We start from the raw sequence: 23,524 nt of genomic DNA, 5'->3' as shown, positions 1-23,524 counted from the left end.
GTGAGCCTACTGGTTACCAGGTATGAGCCGTCGGTCCTCTGTGCCCTTTACAGCGCGATCATGGTTTATGACACCGTAGCCTCCCTCCACACAGTAAGACAGCCAGGGAGCACACTCCTGAAAATCCCGGGAGAGAGCCGTACTGTCACACGGGCCAACCCAGTGACACACCACTGCCCAGGCAGAAAAAAGCGAGCTGCCAGCCCACCTGAGAGCTTGCCACCCTGGAGCAGAGCAGGGCCTCAGAACCAGATATGCAACAGACAGGTGCCTTTACCGTGGCATGGACTGAGAAGAAAACAGACACCACAGCTGCATGGATCATAGCAAGAAAGATGGGGGCAATGCCACGGAGTTCCGGGGGGGGGACAGCATGGGAAGTTTTTAATAGCGACACAAACCCCTACAGACCCAAAACCATGAACACCTTCCATACTCAGCAGCAGCAGGCTTGACCACAAGGCTGACCAGAATCTCAGCTCTGGAACACCGGCTCAAAACTCCCCCTGCTGGTTAATTATTCTACTGCAGTTCAGAGTACAGATTTACATATTTTTATTTTTTTAATGCCGAAATGTACCTTGAATGAAAATATATATAGGTGAGTGAAACTGACAGTTGCAACATGACGACACGAAGTATTTATATTATTTCCACGTGCTTATAAATTTTGTTGTACACTTGCATTAGGTTAAAAACTCAAAGGTGTAGCTTATATAATGCATCACACAAAGGTTAAAAATAACATCCTTTCCGCAGAAATTCCGATCAATTGTGGCAGTGTTACGCTACGTCACCCTAACCCCATAGCCCATTCACTGGGAGACGCTGGGGAGGGGGGGTCCAGATAAGGAGACAGATAAGCGCTTGAGTAATGGTTATTTACTAGACCAGCAGTGTTCTCTTAATTTATTGATACCAGTTTGTCTTCAGCGCGCAGGGCAGGCTCCAGCTCGGGCTCCGTGGGGCATCGCGAAATTTCAATTATGCTTGCAGAAAGGCTGGAGACGGCCCTTTCACCGCACAATGCTCCCCGGGGGCTTGATGAATGGCAAGCCTTTAATGTTATGGGGGATTAAAGATAACTTCTGAACGATCAGGGTTGAACGTATAGGCAGCTCCCCTTTCACAGCCATAATACGTTTTTTGGGGGGCTGCCAGTGTTTTAATTACTTTCTTTTTAAACTCAATCTGCGTTGTGCATTAAGGCGGGGAACAGTTCAGGTGGTCCATCGATTACCGGGCGCCGCTCGAGATCGGTGGGTGAAGGCGGCGAATTTTAAATCACCCACCTCACAATAAGGGAGTCGTTCTAACCAGCTTCCCGTGCGCCATAAATTATACTAATTGATCGCACCCCGCCATCATGCCAATTTTTGTTACCCAGACACGGCTTGGCTTCAGCCGTCCCGGCAAAGCTTGCGCGGTACCTTGGCGTCGGGTTTTCGGAAAATGAACGTGCCACTATTTGCTATTTCGGAAGAATTAATTAGGCTGCGAGCTGCATGCTCATTACTCCTGGTGGAGAGGTCAATGGCTGGCGATTTGCTCCTATCGGAGAACACAAAGAAGATGCCCGCCGCGGTAAGCAGCGAGCCGGCGCACACCGTAATTACGGGATCCGAATAGAAGTGGGATGGAGCCCCGATTGTGATCAGTCCAATCGTCCGGCGCCCGTAATTGCAGCGGTAGCAATCAGAAATTTCCGCGCACTAGCCCGCATTTTAAGGATGAGTGCCGCGTAATCTGTTCCCGCGGCATCCACACCCCTCGTTTTGTGCTCGCGCAAAGAATCAAACATCTCTGAAAGTCGGTGTAGAAAAAATTATATAATATATGGAATTGGATCAATCATTTAAATCCCAAATGTCACATTTAAATCTTGGTATCAAACATTGAGACATGCTACTTGTCTTCCGTGTCCCTAGGCCAATGCATAGAGTGATTTCCGAACTCATCCTTAATGAGGCAGAAACATTTGGACCTCATTTTCGGCTATTAAACGAACAGTATGATTTAATAGCAGGATTTGTGAAATCCGATGTCAAACTAAATATTTTAAATTGTTCCTCTTCATCAAAAGGCCGCCACTCCAGTGGGGTTAGGCTGCAGTATGTTCTTAATTTTTTAGCCAAATTATATCCTGATATTTCTGTGATAAATGGGAGCATTTGGCAATCTGCATATTAATAGAAACTTAAAAACAAGACAAAGTCCATAAACTTTCTTTTTTAGTTTGTTTCGGTTAGATAAGCCCTACTGAATTCAGTTTGAGTGTTACAATTGGTTTAACCACTTCATACAACTGCATATCTTATTAGACCGGCTTAGCTCGCTTGCTCAGCAAGCCCCTACCCACTAAAGCAGCGTTTCTCAAACTATGCGCCGCAGACCGGTGCCGGTCTGTGAGAGGGTTCCTGCTAGTCCACGGAGCCTCGCTTCTGCACCAATCAAAATTCAGTCAGATCAGGTCAGGTATAATAATAATAATAATAGTAATACTATATATCTATAGTAATAATACCTATCTATCTATGCAGATACGCCTCCGCGGGGGGTGGTCGTTTATGCAGGGCCCTACAGCCCCAAAGCCTGACATGACTGGACCCCAGCACAACTAAGTTGAGAAACGCTGCACTAAAGGACTTGGAGACTGGGGGCGTGTCTGTGGGTATGCGTCATCCACCCATTGGAATCATTTGCCCATCCAGTGAAAACTCTGAAAAATATCACAAGGTTTATAGTTTTCTGTATTTCTGCCATTGGTCATGCAAAAAATGCACTGCTTTTCTATTGGCCATTTTGACGGTGCGGGTGTGATTAGTCAGTGCTCATATATTACATTGCCTAATGTAAAACCACTACACATTATACATGCAGTATAGATGTGGTTAAGTGAACTGCAAAATGTGTTTGTAGCTACTGCTCTCAGCAATCCAATTAAAACTGTTAATATCTTTGATTCTTGTTCGTTCTTTCCTCTGGTTCTTAAAGATATTAGTCGTCTTGTATCCTTTCGCAGTTGCAAATTTGCAAGCTAACCCTGTGCATTCTGTTCTATTGTGTGCTGAAGATCCAACGCAAATTTTGCACACTGGTTCTCCTCTCTAGTTCATAAAATCTGAATCCTGCAGAGTTTAATTACTTTTTTTATTTTTCACAGGTTAATGACCCCAGACACACCCTACAAAACTGTATTCTGTAACTGAATTCCTTTGTCCCCCTCCCAACCCCTTCTCAAAATTAAACTATGTCCTTGTTTACATATCATATTCAGGAAAAAGCAACATTTTCGTTGGTGCCCACCCAAAGATGACATCCTAGTAACGCCTTGGTTGAAGAAGCAACCTTTACATGGACACCCACCATCTTAATCCCACTGCAACACTAGCTGCCCCAGTGGAGCACAGTGGGCAAAAAGAAAATGTGAGAAACGTTGAATCAACAGAGGCTGAAGTCTGTCTTTGCAAGGGAGGCAGGTTATCGGAATGAAGAATCTTCAGAAGTTTTACATATGTGGCACTATGATTCTATTTTAGTTCCACCACAAAATATGCCCTGAAAACTAGAACTAGTGGTCAGCAAGTGTACTTCAAAAAGCCATTGTGCTGGATCAATCTTCCGAAACTTTGGATTCACTTTTCCCTCAATCGGCTCCCTTGATGGCAGCGGTTTAAGGTATCATTTTCCTTTATGACACAGAAATAAATAAATCGATGAATAAGCTGAAGGTAAAATTTAGGGCACCTCACCGATCTCTGGAGAACGCCGAGTGGAACCACAAGGTCCTGGCAGCAGTACCGGGAGGGGGTATCTGTTACACAAAACACCTAGAGTCAGAGCTACATCCCAAAACTACTTTTGTGGGCTTCCTCTCTCCCCCCTGAATGATTCACTGTCTAAAGTTGAAAATTCATGAAGTTGACAAGGGAAGGAACAAGCAAGTGAGTGAGGAAGGCAGCGTGGACATAAAGTGGTATCGGGACACACTTGCCATCCTCGATGACTTACCATGCTCCGCCTGAAAGTATGAAGTCATTGGTGAAGTAGAACCTTTTATGCCAGGTCATGCATGGTGCATGGGTGTCACTGATAGTGAACTTCTATTCTGCAAAAGGTACTCTTGACAGAACATCCTTATGTCCCCGGCGAAGGGGTGATCTGAGCGAAAATCGGCCCTCGGTGACTCGCTGCCTAAGGTATTGTTACAGCACTTCAACATCTGGAATACGGAAAAACTTCAGGGGCGAAGGAAAAGTAGCAAGGGGGTGGAGGCACAAATAAGGGTTTATGGATGTAGCCCAGGAAGCATAATGGATAATGGGGGGCCAGGAAGAAACCTGACAGAGAGCACAGCCAAGCACCACGGTGCCTGCCTTCCCCGCTCTGCACAAGACACATCAACAGGGGACTGCCATGACGGCAAAGTAAAAGCAGGTATCGCTGCCACGTCGACAGAGGATGGCAATTTCCACTGGAACCACAGAGACGAACCACTAATTAAAAGAGATGCATCTACTGTAAATTCAGAAGAACAAAGCAAAACACGAGGCCTTCTGGTGACGGCTGCGGCTGAAACTGAGGAGATCTTGAGGACTGATACACATACGCAAAAGAAACAGAGAAGCCATGGGGGACGACTGAGGATTAATATTTACATACATTTAAAGATGCAGGAATAAACACGAGACATTCATGCTGTTCATTCTCATACGGCACAAATGGGACGGCAGCAATTCACAGGATGAGCTCCATAACACATATTGCTGGGTTTTATTAATGCTTATACTGGTTATACACAGATGAATTCTAACATCTGATTGGTCAGAAGGGTGCCGATTAATTTTCTATAACAACACACGTAGTGCCAGCCAGGCGATCACAGCAGTAAAATCAATGCGCTATTAGTCTTTAATTCTAACTAGCATTACTTAAAATTCCAGACGTGGAGCACAATTTAAAATTAACGGAATGTTTAATCATTGGCGGAAGAAAGTAGTCCTACTGATAAATGCGTTTTCGGCTCGTTAATGTGAAAATAATGTCTTTAGGTGCAAACGTGTAAGCGAATGTGTGGTAGCCCAAGTCGTGTGGTTAAAAATATACAGTGCGCAGCTTGTCATCCAGCTACCCTAGCATACTCCAACTATCCCGAATCCTCATGGCTATCAGTTAAGCCCTTTGAGGGACATCCTTTGGAGGACCTTCTGCAAGATTCCCTATCCTCATGGGAGCAGATAGCTCGTTGTCAGGGCAAGTGGCTAGAGCACCCCCCCCCCCCCATTTTCCCCCATGTAGCCCCATGAATGCAAACCCATGGACAGCACACCCAGCTAGAAAGCACGCCAGTCCAGCTCTGTGCAGTGGGCTACGCTAAACGGCTAATCTGTGGCACTGGCAGCAAAAGGCGGTTTTACCTCGAGTTAGCTGAGAGTCTAATTTGGGCTCGCCGGCAGTGTTTTTCGTGCCGCTTAGCCTCACTGCACTCCTGATATTTACTTTATCAAAAAGGTCTTTATCATTTTAATGCCTTCTGTGTTTCCCTCACCTCCTCTGTAAATGTTTCATCAGGAGAGATTCAGAGGTGTTTCTCCCCGTAGTCACATTAAAATTGAAAAAGGTGTTTTATCATGCACATTTTATTACTGCTTTTCATCATATGAAAAAGGGGGAGGGGTTAAAAACAGCTGAAGATGCAGAGAGAATACCTGGCAAGAAAAAAAAAAAAAAAAAACGCTGACCGGTTATTGCGCAGATAAGTTTAAAGAGAAAGCACAGAGGAGGAAAAAAACATCCCGCTCCCAGGGGAGATTTCCACAATAGCAGGCTGATTTTAATGCAATTTCGCTGCACCGAGCCAGTTAGGTTATCTCCGCCATCCTCATCAAATCGGTTGTTCGTTACCCAGGTGCTCTCTTAATTATTCCCGCAATCTCCAGCCCAGGTATTACGGACAGCGCGTCTCTGCTGATCCACCGCTTTCCCCCATAATCCTAACGGCCTGTGCCAGAGGGCAAAGTCACACGACCGCCGCCCAGGTGTAACGCAGAGCACCGGCCAAGTGGGTGATGACATTGACGTTGGGGGGCGTTGCTGTCTGCAGGCCTGTCCCAGCCGATCGAGACAGACAGACAGGGAACACTGGATAGAAGCAAGGATAGAAAGAGAGAGGGAGTGAATGAGAGGAACAATTGTTTGCAAACATCTCTCCCCCCAACCCATAAGCCAGAATTCTTCCTGTTCAGATACAGATTTAGTCATGCAACGAGCACAACACAATAGAGGTCTGATGAGGCAGCTGCAAACATGCCCTTGGTGCTTACTGAAAGATAAACGCATGGAAAGCCTTTAACGACATCAGCAGAACACAGCGGCAAGCTACCGACTCTGACACCAGGCTTTAACTAGGCCCCTAGGAAAGCCCGGCGGAGCGGGAGGGTGAAGACACTTCATCTTCACGAGACCTTCTCTAGCAGTACCACACTCTGTGTCATCTGCTGAGCCTGCCAATGAAGTCCGGGGACTTTTAATGAAATGGCTGGGCTGGAGATACAAGATGGCGAGATGAGATGGAGAGACAGGATGAAGAGATGGGGCGTGGTACGGAGATGCACGTGCCAGATGTCCTTTGCCTTCCCTTTCCTGTTTTCGGTCACATCTGATCTCTAGATATGGGATTTCTCATTTCCCGGCGAGGGCCGCGGTGACAGCATGCCAAGCAGGTCAGACCAGACCTCTTTTTCCAAGCTCACAGACAGTAGCTTTTTCGGAAGGATTCCCAGACGTTCCCAGACCAGCTGGGAGATATAATCCAGCATGTCTGGGGTCTTCCCTGGGGCCTCCGGCCAATGTGAAGTGCCCGGAACAGCTCCCTTGGGAGCTGTCCAGGTGGAATCCTTATGAGATGCCCGAACCACCTCAGCTGACTCCTCTCCATCATAAGGAGCACCAGCTCTATTTCGAAATCCCTTCAGATCTCGTAACTACTTACGCTGTCAAAGAGAGCGAGTTCAGCAACCCTGTGGAGAACCCTCATTCCAGATTCTAGTACTTAGAACCCCATTCTTTCAGTCATTACCCACAGTTCATGACCATAGGTGGTGACAGGAATGTTGACTGACCAGCAAATCACTGGCTTCCTTTGCTGACTTAACCACCTCTTCAGCACTGACCTCCATAAAGCCCACAAAATCTATCCACCCGTCAATCTCACACTTCCTCATCATCACTCGTGAACAAGATCCGCAGGTAGATCCCCAGCTGAAAGGATCAATCAACTCACTCTGAAAGAGCACCATGGATGAGGCCAAATGCTCCAAACAGCAAGGATGTCGCTTTTAGGCCCCCAGTATACAGTATATTGTACAAGTTGCGGTCATTATTACAAACCATTGCATTTAACCCAAGTTTTTACTGTAATAGGATTTATGGCAGTCCGTTTGTATGTACCAGTCGTGCATAAGTTGGACGTTTTTAAGCTGGGGACTGCCTGTATTCCTCTAAACACTCATAAAACTGTGCAAGGAAGAAAAGGTGGTCCACTGTTCCACGACTAGGCCAAAATCCATGTTGTTGCCCCTGGACCTTAGAGCCAACCATCAGACAGTCTCCTCTCCAGTACTCTTATGCAGACTGCCCCAGGGAGGCTGAGAAGTGTGGTCCCCCAGTATTCGGAACTCCTCTTCTGGTTCCCCTTTGTAAAAATAGGGACCAACACCCCTGTGTTCCAGCTCCTACCATGACCAGGCTTTTGCTTCATAGCCACCTTTGCTGCAGCCTTTCTGGCCTGTGGGCGCCATTCAGGAGGCCCCTGTGCAACCTCTGCCCTGAAGGCTTCCCCCCTAGCTCAACAGCTTCTCTCGCCACAAGGTTCCAACAGCAGGTCCTAGAGTACTTCCAGAGTTCAGTTCCTCTCATACAGGAGCTTTGGGCAGGTGTTCCCAGCAAACCCTGACTTTTCAGCCAGATCATCCTGGTCCATCTGGCAAGCCCACTCCCGGCAGAGTACCTTTCACCGAGTCTTTGTCGGCCTGTAGTTTGTCTGAACTCTCTCCACAGACCTGCTCATCGAGGGAGGCCACACCATAAGCTGAACGCCAGTGATGTAGCTCTGTGGGTCATTAAGGCACACAAATCCTTCCAACATGCCTTGGCGGGGCAGATACAGAATTTAAAACAATGCTGTAACAACACTTAGCATTAATATTTTAAAACACATCTAAAAACAGAAGACAATGTTTCAGGTGAACACTAAGATAGATTGTCTTGTTTAATCCAAATGTAAGGCTGACACGGACTACCAAAACAAACCAAACCAGCCTATAAAAACTTAAACCTTAAGTAACCCAGAATACACTTGCATTTAAAATCATATTCTGCAATTGCAGCAACAGAGAATCCCCCAGGTAAATTCATAGCAGCTCTGCGTGTGCAATGCAGTGCAAAAAGATAATGAAGGCCATTGAAAGGGGGAAATGTGATTTTATCATTTCCATCTGAGATACATATTTTTATGAATATATCTCAGATTGTAGGGGTTTGTATCAAGTGCTCTGTAGTGCGTGATGCATTCCAAATGAATATTGGCTCTGTGAGAAAAGAAGGATTGCTAAGCAGAAAAAAAAGAATGAGAGGAGCTTTCGTCCCACCCTCCTTACCGCTTCCCAAACGGAGCGCCATCTTCAAGTCGCACACCCACACTCCGGCATCCCGGACTGAAGCGGAATTAGGACAGAGCCGTACGCATGGTTAGCTTCACCTGGGAACTGGCAGACCCCGCGGCGAGCCTTTAAAGGACAAATCGGCACTTTGGCATGCGGCACGTCGCCTCGGCAGAGAAAGGGACGGGCAGCGATGAGGAATCAGTCCCGGTGATGGCGCGGAAGATGGAAATGAGTGCCAATATGCCAGCACTCCAGCACTCGGCTCCTAAAATAGCACAAGACCAAAATCTGGAAAAACACTGTACCTCCAGGAGACACCCTCTTCCTTCCTTCAAGTGCTGATTGTTCTTTACTTGAGTATAATTTTGCTTTACAAGATGTACTTCAAAATTCTGCACCGTTGCTTGGAATTAATAGTCTTAACTGTGCATAGTTATAATATTTGGAATGTGGATTAGGGGATTCCAGCAAAGCTTGATCTATGTACATTTAATACCACAACACCTGTCATTAAAATCACACCACATTTCAGTCCCCGGGCCTGCACAAATACTCCTTTTTATGTTTAACCAAAGCCTGATTGGTTCGCTATTAACCAAATGCGTGCCCCGCACTTCGGAAAAACAAAGCATTTTTGGTTGGAAAAACATGATTAGTGTTTGCAGATGGGCCAGTGCGAGGGCCTCGAAAAAGGATTCTGCAGGAAATGAAATAATTCGAAGGTGAAATTAAAAGCGAGGAGAGCAACAGATGAGTGCAGACTGTGAAGGCTCTGGGAGACGATAGGGAAAAAAGAGAGGGGAGTTGAGTCAAGGGATAATATCAGGGGGCTTCAGTGGGAGTGAAGTCGGGAAGCCATAACAGTCCATTTCCCCTCTGATGGCGTGCCACCGCCAAGTCCGTGACATCTGGGCACCGCTTATTTTCAGCTGGCGAATAGATCACGGGCAAATGCAGATAACGACCCGGACAGATTTATGACAACGGGACAGAGGCGCGGAATTACGGTATGAGCATGAGTTCCTCCGACGGTCGTATTCACTTTAAATAAAAGGACGGCATAAACGGCGCACATTAAATCGAGCCAGGTAAAAACTCCAGTGCACCACCACCACCACCACGGATATTTAAATAGCTCAATTTATAAGAGTTAAAAATAGATGTCTGGGACAATGTTTCGAGCTGACAAAAAAAAAAAAGAGAAAAAAAAAACATTCCACCAGACAGATGAATTTACAGCACAGGCAATGAATAAAAGGTTATTAACAATTTTGTGACTTCTTGGGAAGAGCGGGATTGTTTGCTAATGTGTCACAGAAGCGTTTCATTCCTCACAAGAAGAGTGGATCGAATGCAGAATGACATCGTCGCATGACCCAGTTTATGCAAAACACCTTACATAAGGATGTTTTAATAGTTTTTTTTTTTATTTTTAAAAACACCCACTGAATGCAATCAGAGCCGCGACAGAGGAAGGAGTTTTTATTTTTTTTAAATGACCTCAGGCTGCAAAAAAGGGACTGAATGCAGAACGAATTAATGGACAAAACATGCAAAACAAAATGCAAACTTCAGAGTCTATTGTACTCTGTGATGCACCGCTTTCCTTGTTTAGAGTTTCCAAAGCTTTCTTCAGGTGACGCATGGGCAGCATGACGAGGACGTGGGCTGAGGGCATTAGCTCTGCTTCCGGACTGTTCTGAAGGCATATCACATGAAGGTACTCACTCACAGCCACCCAAAAAGGGAGGTGCGGTTTGGAGATCATGCCCAGTGTGGAGTCCTTTACCTTCTGCCCCTGTCTCAGGAGTCTGGTGGGATCACACGCAGAAAAGCCAGCGGAAGACAAGCCAGACGCCGACAACGGTGGCCTGAAAAAGAAGCTCTTTTCCCACAGTGGTATTTATTTCATGTATTATTTTCCCTCCTTTTGCTTTAGGCTGTTTTCCCAAGCGCCTGGCGAGCCACAGGGCAGAATCATGGAGCCAGAATCGTGTGGGTTTCCACACTCAAAATAAACGACGTCAGCCACTTTCTCTCTGCCTGGATCGTTTGGGTCTGAAGACCCTCAACGCACCAAGGTCTCACAATCAACAGGATCAGCTCAGCACTGGCACATATCCTGGAGGACAAGGAAGGTCTTCTCATCTAATTATTATTATTATTATTGTCATCAATGTTTGTTAACCGCTGAGGATTAATCACGTGACCATCATTCCCAAGCAGGGGTGTTGCTTCCTGTTGTCCCAGCTACATCCCTGCCCTACCTCGGGGCCCATCAATCATTACGCAAAGCTCATTTATATTAAAATTAACGATAAGTAATCTAAACCGCCCCCCCATGCAACACAGAATGCATTGTGTGTGGGCCTCAACCTGCCCCAGACTGGTGCGGATCCAAAGCAGATCTGCCACTTGTTCACTGCAAGATCTAGAGATTAAGAAACCCAGATGGGACATGAACTCGGACGCACAAATTAAGCTTCTATTCATTTGTCCTGCGTCATCCACAGTAGCTGAAACCTCTGCAGAAAAATTTTAGTTATTTCTTCCCTGCAAAATACTTCTAAGAAATTCAAGGTGGAGTTATTTTCAATTTTCTGTCATGATTGCTGACTGTGCTCCCAGAAACGGCAGGAATCCATCACGTGCGACACCTAGACGGGCTGGTAATGCCGTCGTGGCTGTCCAACCAGAGCGAATGGAAATGTGAAAATGTACCTGGGCACAGAACTTATAATGCACCGCGACATGAATATGCATTCAAATCAAGCAAATTAACAGGAAGCCGGGACTGGTTTCCCAGTCCGCCACCGCACATCAGTGTCGTAATTTGCCAGGTGCCAAAGCGCCCAGCCTCCCTGAAAGCTCAGTGGAGAAGGAGAAAGGAGCAGGAACATTCTGGACATAGAGGGATCAGAGGGCATGTCTGCAAACAGGTCTCTCCTCCACGCCTGGAACTTAAAGGGGAATCCCACCAAAATTACAGTTTCATCAAGCACTGTCCCTTACGGTGTTCACGGGACCACTGTCTAGGATATTTCTCATCTTTTTTGCAGAAAATTGAGAAAAATGTGTGGCTAATGGTAAAATAAAATCGAGGGGGACCCACCAGGATTTAAAAAACACCAGAATAGTGGTGCTTTTTTAAATATCAAAGTACCATAATCCACAGTATAATATCTGGACAACATGAAAAATAAGATATTGCCCAAGCCAAGCTAACAAAAGAGTCTAGCTAAAGGACTACAGGGTAAGTCCAGTTATAACAGTAAGAAGCTCGCGCTGATGCAGTGCATTGCCGCACCCACCACACAATGAACCACCTCAGGGATGAGAGCTGGAGTGCAGTTCGTTGGCGGGTGATACCTCAGCACCACACTACTTCAGATGGAATGGAACAGTATGAAGTTTTTCTGGTGGCTGGAGTGCCAATCAGTGCCACCAACCCCCAAATTTTCACTGAAAGTTGGAGGATCTCCTTGCAGGTCTGGACGGAGGTTAACGTCATACCCAAGATGAAGCAATTGCTTCTAGAATTCATGGGATTCAAACTGGCAACCTACCGATTGCCAGCCTGGTCCCTGGTCGCAGAGCCACCACTCTGTATTCTACAGGTTACATGCTGTATGTCATATGCTAAGATGTGTACATGCTAAGAAATTCTATAGGCTAAGACATGCTACAAGCTATGTTGTATGCTAAGATGTGTACATGCTAAGATATTCTATCGGCTAAGACATGCTACAAGAGCTATGTTGTACATTAAGATGTGTACATGCTAAGATATCGTATAGGCTAAGACATGCTACAAGCTATGTTGTACGCTAAGGTGCGTACATGCTAAGATATCCTATAGGCTACACGCTATATGTCATACCCTAGGACATGTACGTACCAAGATATTCTATAGACTAAGACTTGCTACAGGCTAAGTCAAGAATAAGGGAATAAACATCAGCTCAGACCTACAGAGGGAGCCATAAATTAAACAATGCTCCTTATTAAGAAGAGCTGGCAGATGAAAAATAACAACATATCGATCCTATACATGCTTCGAAAGCCTTCGGTAGATTAACCCTCCAATGTGGTTGAGGCTAACACTTCACCCCACCGGTGCATTTCAGGATCTGTAATTTGGGTCGTGGGTTTATTGACAAGCAGGTCACCATGCGTATTGTGAAGTCTGAGAGGACCACCTCTGTGCATGTCTGTGAGTCAAACCAATTCGAAACACTCTGGGTAAAACCCCTCTGTGGCATAACACTTCGCAAGAACTATGGGAAATGTAGTGCTGTAGATACCGACCATTATTACCTCTGCCAAAGTGATTTATTTTTTAACAAAGTAATCACATAAGTGCTTAGGTATGGCAGGCTATGGAAGAAGGGCTCCCCAGGGTAAGGTGAAGCCAAGGGAACCATGGCAATGAAACGCCAGAGGAGCATCACGAATGGGCCGTATGTTCTGACCAGATATTCTGTCCACGATGTGGCCCTTTGTGCCGAACAGTGAGGGGGGGGCGGGGGGGGTTGGAGCTCATCATTTACGATAATGTAGCCGGCACAAGGTCAAACGACAATGCCAACGCATTGTGCTGAGCAAAGAGCCTTTGTTAGTGCAAACACAGGGACATCACCGGAGTCCAGATGTAGGGTCACATTCAGTCATGTGGCGGAGGAGCCAGGAGTCGCGCAATCAGCCAGGTCTCCGGGCCGGGCCCACAGGAACAATCATCTCCTCCAGTAATTCAACCCATCCGGCCGTCCTGAATGCCTGCATTCGTGGGTGAAGCTTGGCAAGAAATAATTGGGCGTCAGATGCCTCTCTTGTCACCCCATAAGCAGTCAGCGCACGCTCCGCTTCACCAGGGTCAGGGTGACTTAAAGAGGCACTTGAACGTCCTCCAAAGTACGGCATCTCTCAAGAGAAGCAGCCAGACGCAGGGATTGCCATTATAACACCGACGTCACCCTCCAGCACTCAGGGCCTGCAAATGCTCTCAGGCTGCATCCTCAGCAAAAACGTTCGGGAAAGACAATCAAGGCCTTTCTATGATCTAACGCCATCCTAAGGCCGCTCAATGAAGTGACTCTATTTACAGTTTATTTCGCTATTTTACGGCAATCCCTCCCCCCCCCCCACACACACAGAGCCATAAAAAAAAACCTTCATTTCTGTTAACGCAACGTCACTGACGTCTCCATTATTCCATCGAACGTGCTGAAGGTCTGCGAGTTTAAACATGAAGCAGAGATTACTTAAATGTAATCATTTTTATTTCTAAGAAAGGAAATTTAAACGTACTTCAAAAGTTCTTTGCGGAAAATATTTACAGCACAAAATTACATTCCAAATACTCATACATTTTGCAAATAATTCAGCTGAGATGGGGATGGTGCGGATCTGACGGAAATATTCAAAATTTTTATTCATACTCCAATATGATGCCTATTAACTCGCCGTTTAATGCTGACAATTTGACAGTTGCCGTTTAATATATGCTTAATTTTCTTTTTGAAAGCCATTTTAAATAACTTTATCCAAGTTGAGCCATGGTGTGGATTTGCTAATTCATGCTGTTTTATGTTTTTTTTTGTTTTTGTAGACATGTCAAGCGCTATTGCCATTATTAATCATAGCACGTGGCAGCCAGACGTGACAGACAGACAGGTATCTGCAGACGCCGCATTCACAAACAGGTATGGGGGGGGGGGGGGGCATTGGGGGATTTAAAGGGCTGGCGATGGATTATTCCACAGCGGGGGGCTGTCACGTCGCGTGTCAGGGCGCGCGGTTAACAACGGCTCGGGTCCTCGGCGTCGAGCGTGAAAGACGTGATGGGATGTGGCACCACAAACAGGGAAGCAGCACCAGAGAGACAGAAGGACAGCCGGGCAACAGGTGGGATTTTACGGAGTCTGAGGTGCCGGACGGGCAGCCTTACATGGTGCTCAACACACAGCATTCGTGCGTGTGTGTGTGTGTGTATATATATATATTACATTGTGGGGACCAAATGCAGCCACAATGTCATAAAATCTGTTATTTCGATGTGGGGACCACATTTTCCATCCCCACAATGGGAAACTCAATTTTATTTATATATATATATATATATATAAAAAAAAAACCCCACTGCAATTAAACCAAAAATGCCAAAAGTACTTTGATTTGTTACTTATGGTTAAGGTTAGGGCTGAGTAGGGCTTAAGGTCATCATTACTGGGATTAGGGTTATAGAAATGAATGTACTGTCCCCACAAAGGTACGAACACGCGTCTGTGTGCGAGTGTGTTATGGTGAGAAAGCTTTGTGTATAAAGAGGGGGGAGAAAAACAACTAACTCAGCTTTCCAATCCCAACTCAATTACCATATTACATTATTAATACATGGCTGTGGTGCATCTAACGGTGCCGACTATGGCGGTGTCTGTCGGCTCGGAGGCGAAGGCAGTGCTGGATCCAAAAGGCATCTGAATATCATGTTCAATGCGCTTGTGAGCCAAAAACAGCAGCTGTCTTATGGGCCATAACAACAAACGTAGCTATTTTAAATCTGAGAGGAGGGGGGAATTCTATCCCACTCTGCCTGCAAGCTGCCCACCGACTCCGTATTTCATTCCAGCTAATGGGAACATATTATGCATTAATAATACATGAGCACATACGCGGACCCGAAAAGCCCGAACACGGGCGACGACGGGAACCGCGGGTCTCTTCCGTGAAGAGCAGAGCAAAGATTATTAGCCATAATTGGGGAAGAAGGGACAAAGGCGAGCGTGAGTGAATGAGAAGAGGACAGATGAACAAGCCAGGTCAACCGAGGGTGTCATTGTTAACGGGCGTGAGGGGAGCGGGTCCGGAACACTCGTGACAAGTAGAAAAGAGATTCTCCTCTAGATCAAATATCGAGATCATTTCCAGTAGCAAGAGACCCAGAGACTGCAGGCTGAAATCAGACTGAGCCCCATGCAGCGAGGCACAGAGAACCAGCACCGGAGGAACGGGCCCATCCCCAGGGCCGCCGATGATCCAGCCGCCCGGGCATCCTGGGTGGCCACCTGTCGGGGCAGCTGTCGCAATCAGCAGCCCTGTTTGTCTTCGGTTTCAATCCGCCGCTGCTTCTTCCCAAAAAACATTAAATATTAAAAGCTGGAAGCCAACTAATTGTGTCACCGCGAGGTTGACCTTTGACATGGGGGGTAAAGGTGAACGCGCATCTCGCACGACGAAAACACTGGATTTGCGAGCCAGGCCGACGCGCCGTGCTGACAAGCTGCCTCACACGCGCACTCGTCACCGTTTCAAAAGGGCTCTGTTCTGTTAAAGAGCCTTTGTTGCTACGATGTGAAAATGTCCTTTGCCTTTCCACAAGTCAATCCAACATGCTTTGCAGCTGAGCAAAGAATCAAAGTATTGAACAGGTAATACAAAAACTGGAAAAAAAAAAAAAAACCCACCAGGGAAGGTAAAATTTTTGCATTTACGGCTCAGTTTTATGGCGAGCCTGGACATTCAGGAGTTCTAACACTCCTGGGATGGGAGTGGATTTCAGAAAGGCATAAAATCAGAATACAGACAGGTCAAGCAGGAGATGAAGTTCACTACAGCATGTGGTCGACGCCTCTGTCAGCAGCTGCTGCAAATATCAAGGGGCCAGAGAGCATCGGCGCAGAGTCCGGGGCCGTGTGAAGTCTCGCTCTCCGCGTTCCTCATGCGTGGATTATTGGGGTTCTCCATAACACCTGGTGGGAGTGTAGAGGCACGGTTTACGTGCGGTGCTGTGTCCTGATTGACTGGCCGGAGCTGGACGGATCAACTTCCTTCGTTAGATTGCAGGCTAAGATCTATACATACTCTCAGATGTGTAAGGTGCTTAACCCTCAAACATCTAAATGAGGGAGAGGTTTCTGCAGCATCAATCACACTCTCCATTCATTTCTATGAGCATAACCCTAATCCCAACTGTGAGAACCTTAGCCCCTATACAACCCTAACCTTAACCATGAGTAAAAAAAAACACTTTTTGCATTTTTAATTTTATTGCTGCATTCACAGATTTTTTTTGGTTCCTGAGAAAATGTCCCCACAAGGTCTCATTGGAAACATTTGGTCCCCACAATGAAAAATATACATCAGGGCGCGCGCACACACACGCACACACACAGTGCAACACTGCCCCCCAGGCCAGTGGAGAGCAGTAATGAGATCTCTTGTTAAAATCATTTTCAGTGCAAATTTCTTCATGTCTCATTAAAGATTAAAACATTTTACAAACGTTTCATTCTACAGCCACTGCTCTAATGCAAGTTTAATTCATCTTCTTACACAAAACAGCCCATTACAGGAACTGACCATTTCCTCTCACCATAAACACTCGCCATTTCCATGAAGTTAACCAACCCATCACGCATGTCACTTATCAGAACTTGGGTCGGCTCGTCTTCTACACCCAGCCGTGTTACTTGCTTTGCTTTGGTCAGGTTAACTTATCCGCTGCTGCGGTGTCTTGATCTGTGTACTCCCCAAATCTGACACGGGGAACGCTCCTAATCAGATTATTTATGAGGGGAAATGTATCATCTATTCTCTCAGGCATAACTCTCACCGCCGAGATGCATAGCGTTCGCGTGGCAATAAAGCACAGGGCGATGCTGACTGATATTACAGATATGTCCATGGTTACAGTCTGTGCTTCCTGTCTGGGTGGCGGCGGGGGGGGGGGGGGGGGGGGAGCATGATCACACCGATGATCAGCAGATATTATTCACGTACCGTTAAACATTTTATCCAAAGCGGTTTACACGCCTTACAGTGTCTCTCATCTACCTAATGATGCTTTATCTGGCATTTGTACAGTACAAGCACAGATACACTGCAATGCTCATTTTTTGCATATCCCATCTTCTATGCTTTGAGACACAAATACACACACATACAGGTGAGAGCCAAGCTTGAGGTCTGAGCGAAGGGTCAGCCATTTATCGTGTGCACCTGAACATTGTGTGTGTGTGTGTGTGTGTGTGGGGAGGGGGGGGGGGGGTTAAGGGCTCAGCAGAGATGTGACTATTCTGTCGAGGATGGGATTTCCCAATCACAAGCAGAGAGGTCTAACCCACTGAGGTACACACCACCCTGAAGAGGATACAGGAATAGCTACGCAGTGTGTATGGATAAGTCAAGCCCCGCCCCCCACCCCCGCCTCACAGTGTTGCCAGCGGACATTCAGCATGGGGGGACGTGTGTCTCCGGGCATCACGACCTGCAGACGAATGAATGGCATGGTCCACAAAAGCAGCGGTCCCGCCCGGCCCAATTGTCTCGGAACGGCCCTGTCACATAAAGCCGGAGAAGCCAGGGCATCCGGCAGCTCTGATCCATCGGCCCACCAGGACAAGCACTGCACACCCAAAAAATGAAAAAAAGGACAGCGAAGAAACCATGAAAAAAGCCCCCCCTCCCACACTCTCCAGTCCTTCAGGGCTGAGCCAGACCCCCCCACCCCCCCCCCCCCACATCACGAGCCAGCAAATATTTTGTGGCAGGCTTCATTTACGGAGTTCAGCAGACGGGTGACAGTAGTGACTGGTGGCATGTGCTGGGTCGATTTTTGCCAGAACATTCCCCACAGGCCCCCCCCGGGACCTGCTGGGTTCCGAACCAGCCGGTCCCCTGTCAACCCCCCCGGGAGGGAGCACTGCCTGCCGGGCAGCACACGTCAGCCAGGCCCCATCTGAACCCCCATCTGAAATTAACACCAGGGACCAGGGCTGCTCTTTATCTGCCAAGAAAAGATCACTCCAGGCTATGGGGACAATTTTACAACTGGCTACCCCGGCCATCTCACTCCACCCACCCCCCACCAACAAGGACTGGATCCATGACGAATCCTATCAACGGCCTGCTACAACTTCACAAAACACTGCGAGGCATTTAACTCGGTGACCAATTCCCACCTCACCCAAATCCCCTAAAAAGAGCGGCAGGAAGCTCTGTGGCTTTGGATCAATAGCATTACGAGGTGCGTGGAGCCCGGAAGACGTTACGCACGGCTGAAATGAAAACCCTGCTCTCCCTTCACATCACGGGAGACGTGTTTCCGTCACTGACTTCACCGGGACGTCCACTACCATTACATTCTCATTCCAGAGCCGTGGTTAAACAAAGGATGAGAACCATGTAAATATCTCCGGCAGTTTTTGCCGGTGCAGGCAAATCCCTAAAACTGGAGATTCTGCTTTTCATGGGCAAATGGAAGCTATTGTATCCTGCCAGTCCTCATTTTTTCAGGGGAAAAGACTTTATAAATTAAGTAAAAGTTTTTCTGCTTTACTTTAAACCGTTCTCTTCTATGTATGAGCAGCCTTGCTAGCAAATTCACTGTCAGTGAGCACCTCCGATAATGGGCAGAGCAAATGTAGGACACAGAATCTGAAGTTACATGCACCTGCGGTGGGGTTTTCCCCATATGATGCTGGCGCTATGAAGAACGAGCGGTGTGAAGCAGGCAATACGGAATGACAGGTCTGGTCCCGCGGTAATGTGAGGTCAAAGACAGCATGGATATTGATGCCTTAATGACATTTTAATTAGAGATGCACCGATCTGATATTCGGATCGGTATCGGCGCCAAACCAGACCTGTCTGACAGATTGTGTATCGGCCATACGTGACCGATCCACGTCCGATACTTACTTATTTAGTTTTTGGCAGTCTCTAAAAAGACTCAGTTTTTTTGCTATTCAGTGGGTGTGAGTGCAGTGACTTTGGCCCGCTGTGACGTCATGTGCATACCCTTCGCAGTTGGGAGAGAGCAAGAACACTAGATAAGAGGGTGACAACAAATGCGACTTGCCTGCTTGCAAAGTAAATAAATAGTTTTCAGAGGTGGGAGTGGCGTTTAGTGGAAAATCTAAACGAAGCGTACGCAATTGTGCAAGATACAGTAACGCAAGTAAATGAATGATTTGGGAGTTGGTAGCTTGGCTTGTTTTGCGCACTCGCTACAGCTTGTGATACATGAGGGGCTGCTATTGCAGCGAAGTGTAAGTGATGCCGTTGCGAGTGGGAGGAAAATTGTGGGGCATGTTAAGCATTCAGCACTTGCATATCCTCGCTTGGAAGATACTCACATTGAACTGCAACTGCCACATAAAGGCTTAAAAGAAGCCGGTGGGACAATGCGTTATGCATGTGTCTAGTAGCCTAATTAAAGATTTTTTTGGCATACATCTTTTTCATCTGTATTTACTAGTTTCAAAATATAAAAGTATATATTATATATATTTGTTATATTAAAAAAGCAAAGAGCTCTTGTATCGGAACCTGTATCGGTATCAGGTGCTGTATCGGAATCGGATCGGAACTGAATAAAAGTGGATCGGCCCAACCCTAATTCTAACCAATGCAAAAACACGGAACATCCATTTATTCAATGGAGTCAAGTGTGTTAACGGGAAGAGGGGATTCGGATGCATTAATTATCCCATGTCTGTCCTCGTGGATGGGAGCTAGAGTGAAATAATGACAGATGGACGAACATCATAAATTATAGTGGAGGTTGGAGACGCGGAGCTTCGGGTCTCTGGGTTCTGCAGCTGCGAACCGTCCTTTCAAGCGGCCAGTGAACCGCGGTCGAAGGTCTCGGCTGATCCCAGCTGTCTCTTCACACTTATTACAACACATCTTCTCGAAACAGAAACACTTAAAAATCAGCCATCACTTTGTCAAGAGTATAATTACTTGCCGTGGTGAGACAATTAAACAATTTAGGTTTAGACACCCGTGATGTTATTGCCACGGTTTGTTTTTCTGCCTGTTTCATTTAGATATTAATACACTCTTTTATGGATAGAGAATGTTAGAAAAGCACGATCACGCTCCAAACGGCTACACATACAGCAGCGTCAATAACCCAACATTACGCCAGGATGTCAGCACAGATGCCTGTGAGCTTCAGACAAATTCTTCACATTCTCTCACACCTCTGAGTTGAAGATCTACTCCACCAAAACACTGGAACCCTATATCCTACTAAACCTACCCAAGCAGACGGCCATTAGGAAAAGAAGAAAATTAACTTCCTGATCATCAACAAGGAGCTTGCATCTAGGAACCATCTTTATGGAGACATAAAGACTCTTGCACTTGGCCACTGTTACAGATCTGCTAATAAGGATGTGGAGCAGACCCTTTACACATGCACGATCTCATTGATCTGGACCCATATTTATAAGACTTTTGACTAAGGTCAAGGTTGCTAATTTAAACAACACAGCAACCTACAGAAGACCTCTCCTGCACTCTGAACATCACACATCTCCATAAATCTCAGCAAAGGATTGATCATCCGACAGGCCGCTAGCCATTTAACACTATATAAGAGTAATGAGAAAAGTGTAAAGCATGTCAGTAACACAGAGGCGCACCCTCGAGTCATGTTTACGTTTTCGGTAAGTCATGTGGCCTATTTGTGGCTTTTCCAACAGCAATAGAACAAACCACCAACAAAATGACACTATTTCCATAGTTCTTCCGTTTCCCAGATTTGAAGGTCTGGGGCCTCTGCAGGTAACCATACGGCCTCCAGGCAGGATATCTGGGCTGAGGCGTAGCATGCTGCAGCCACGTCCATGCGGTTACGCGGCACTGCACACCAGGGACAGCCCTGCTGGTGCATGACTCTCGCATGAGGTGCCGCCGGGCCCCTCATCTTCATCAACATGCACGGCGCCGTCCATAAGACGAGCCTGGCAGCCTCGCGACACACCGGCGTGACATGCGGTGATGTGCAGTAATGTGCCCGACATGTAGCTGGGGAGCCCTCACAACTCCGTCTCTTAAACACGAGTGTCGCCTGGAGCAGCTACAGCCGCTACAGTAATGTTTCTCTTTAATACAGTCACACTGCAAACAGCTGTCACACACTGGGGTCAAAAGCACTGAATATTACCCAAAATTCCAGTTACTTCAGGTAAATTCCGGTTAATTTATGACCAAATGGCTCGGAGATTCAATAATAAATCTGAATTCTTTGTAACTCAGTCGGGCTGGATGCAGTCAAACCGAGTGACGCCCCATTCATGTAAATAGAACAGTTACAGCACTACTGTATGAACGTGTGGAACCTCTCAAAGAACTGGAGAGGGATTCAGACTCTTTCTTCAGAGGCAATTAGTCTTCATATTGTTGTGCATCAGTCGACCAATTTCCATTCCACTTGTGGGAGCGCGTGTGCAGGAAATGGGTAATGGGCTTCGTTAATGAGCCAATAATTCATTATCAATCTCCGACAAGGCGCGGCCACAGGTACATCAGACATATGTGAGGTGTCGGCACACCTCTGAAGGTGAGAACAGAATGCGGGGACTCTTTAGGGCCCTATGGAGTGACTCCGAGGTGCCGGAGAGGCTTTTAAAAGCGACTCGGCTCGACTCCCAGCCCTACCCAGGAAGGGAATGCCCTCTTTGTCCCCGGCCACCTGGTCAAAAAGCTACCAGCTGACTAGTAGCTGACCTCGCAGGCAGTAATAAATCACAGATCCGGGAGCAGAGCATTCCTGCCATCCACACGGCACATTTTCAACAGCTTTATTTTAGCGTGCAGCCTAGCTGCTTTTGTTTTTTGTCTGTATCGTTTTATCGTTTTGTTTTTGTACCTAAACAACGCGGCCCGCCACATCCGCGCTCCCACAAACACGGGCCTTGTAAAGAAGGCTCAGGTCGCACCGTCCGTCATCTTGTACAAACAGGTCTACAGGGGGCGCTTTGTTGCAGCAGGACCGCACCAGGGCTCCTCTCTGCATGCCCATTACTTTGCTCCTGACTAATAAACAGACGACCCCCCCCCCCCCGCCCCCCACTACCATCACCGCACACAAATGCTTCATTCATTATTTAAATTCCTCTAATAAGATGACAGTGGCCACTTCCAGGGCTGCTGGACGTAATATGAGCTGTTAAAAGCCCAATGAGACGCCACAATCTAATTCGGGTTTCATCATTATATGACCCCCTTCGCTGGGTCCATCCCAGCAAAAACGGCCACATCATGTATTGACCTTCCAGGGAGGTGTAGGGGGGGATTTTGTTAAGGGCATCTCCAGCCTGCGCCACCATCAATTTCCTGCACGTTTAATTAAAAGCTGAGGAAAGGCCTCCCCATCCATAACGAGGGCTCCAGCAGGGTGGCCCAGCCCCTGGTGGCCTTTGCCCATCCTCCAGCCTGCGCCCCCCCCCCCCCCACCACAGCCCGCTGTGTGTACACGGCGGGGGTAAAACCCTTCTCATTACCTTTGATTTCAGGACCATCTGAGCGGCCCTTAGATCCACCCCGCCTACCTCTACCATCTACCCCTTACCGTGCAGGCGCCGCATGCCAGTCAGACCCCCCCCAAGCAAAGAGAAGCTGGTCAGCTTACAGCTGCCCAGACATGGCCCTTGTGCCACACTTAACGCGAATAAAAAGGAGGGCTTTATTCATCGGCAGTGATTACATCCACCTTGCCTCCTACATCACCCTCTGTACGCACTACGAAATTCGATGTAAAAAAAAAAAAAGGGGGGCCGTGCAATTTATAAATAAATCTATGTTCAAGGACTGCAGAATGGGCTTCCTGGCCCCACACCCCCGTCGATTAACCTGATGCACAGTGGGAGGACAGTGCATAATCAGTAGCTAACATATCAGCATTGTGGCTGCTTGTGCTCATTTTAACTGTATGTGACAAACAACCGCTAAGATGCTACAAATGTCTCCGGAAGCCAGAGTAGAAAACAGATGTCTTATGGATTCCATGACAGGCATCTCCCGTCTAATTACACACAGACGCACGCAGGCTCGTAGCAGAATCACCCACA

Source organism: Brienomyrus brachyistius, chromosome 12 (assembly GCF_023856365.1).
Source record: "Brienomyrus brachyistius isolate T26 chromosome 12, BBRACH_0.4, whole genome shotgun sequence".
NCBI lineage: Eukaryota > Metazoa > Chordata > Actinopteri > Osteoglossiformes > Mormyridae > Brienomyrus > Brienomyrus brachyistius.
Note: the sequence above shows the minus strand (reverse complement) of the source record.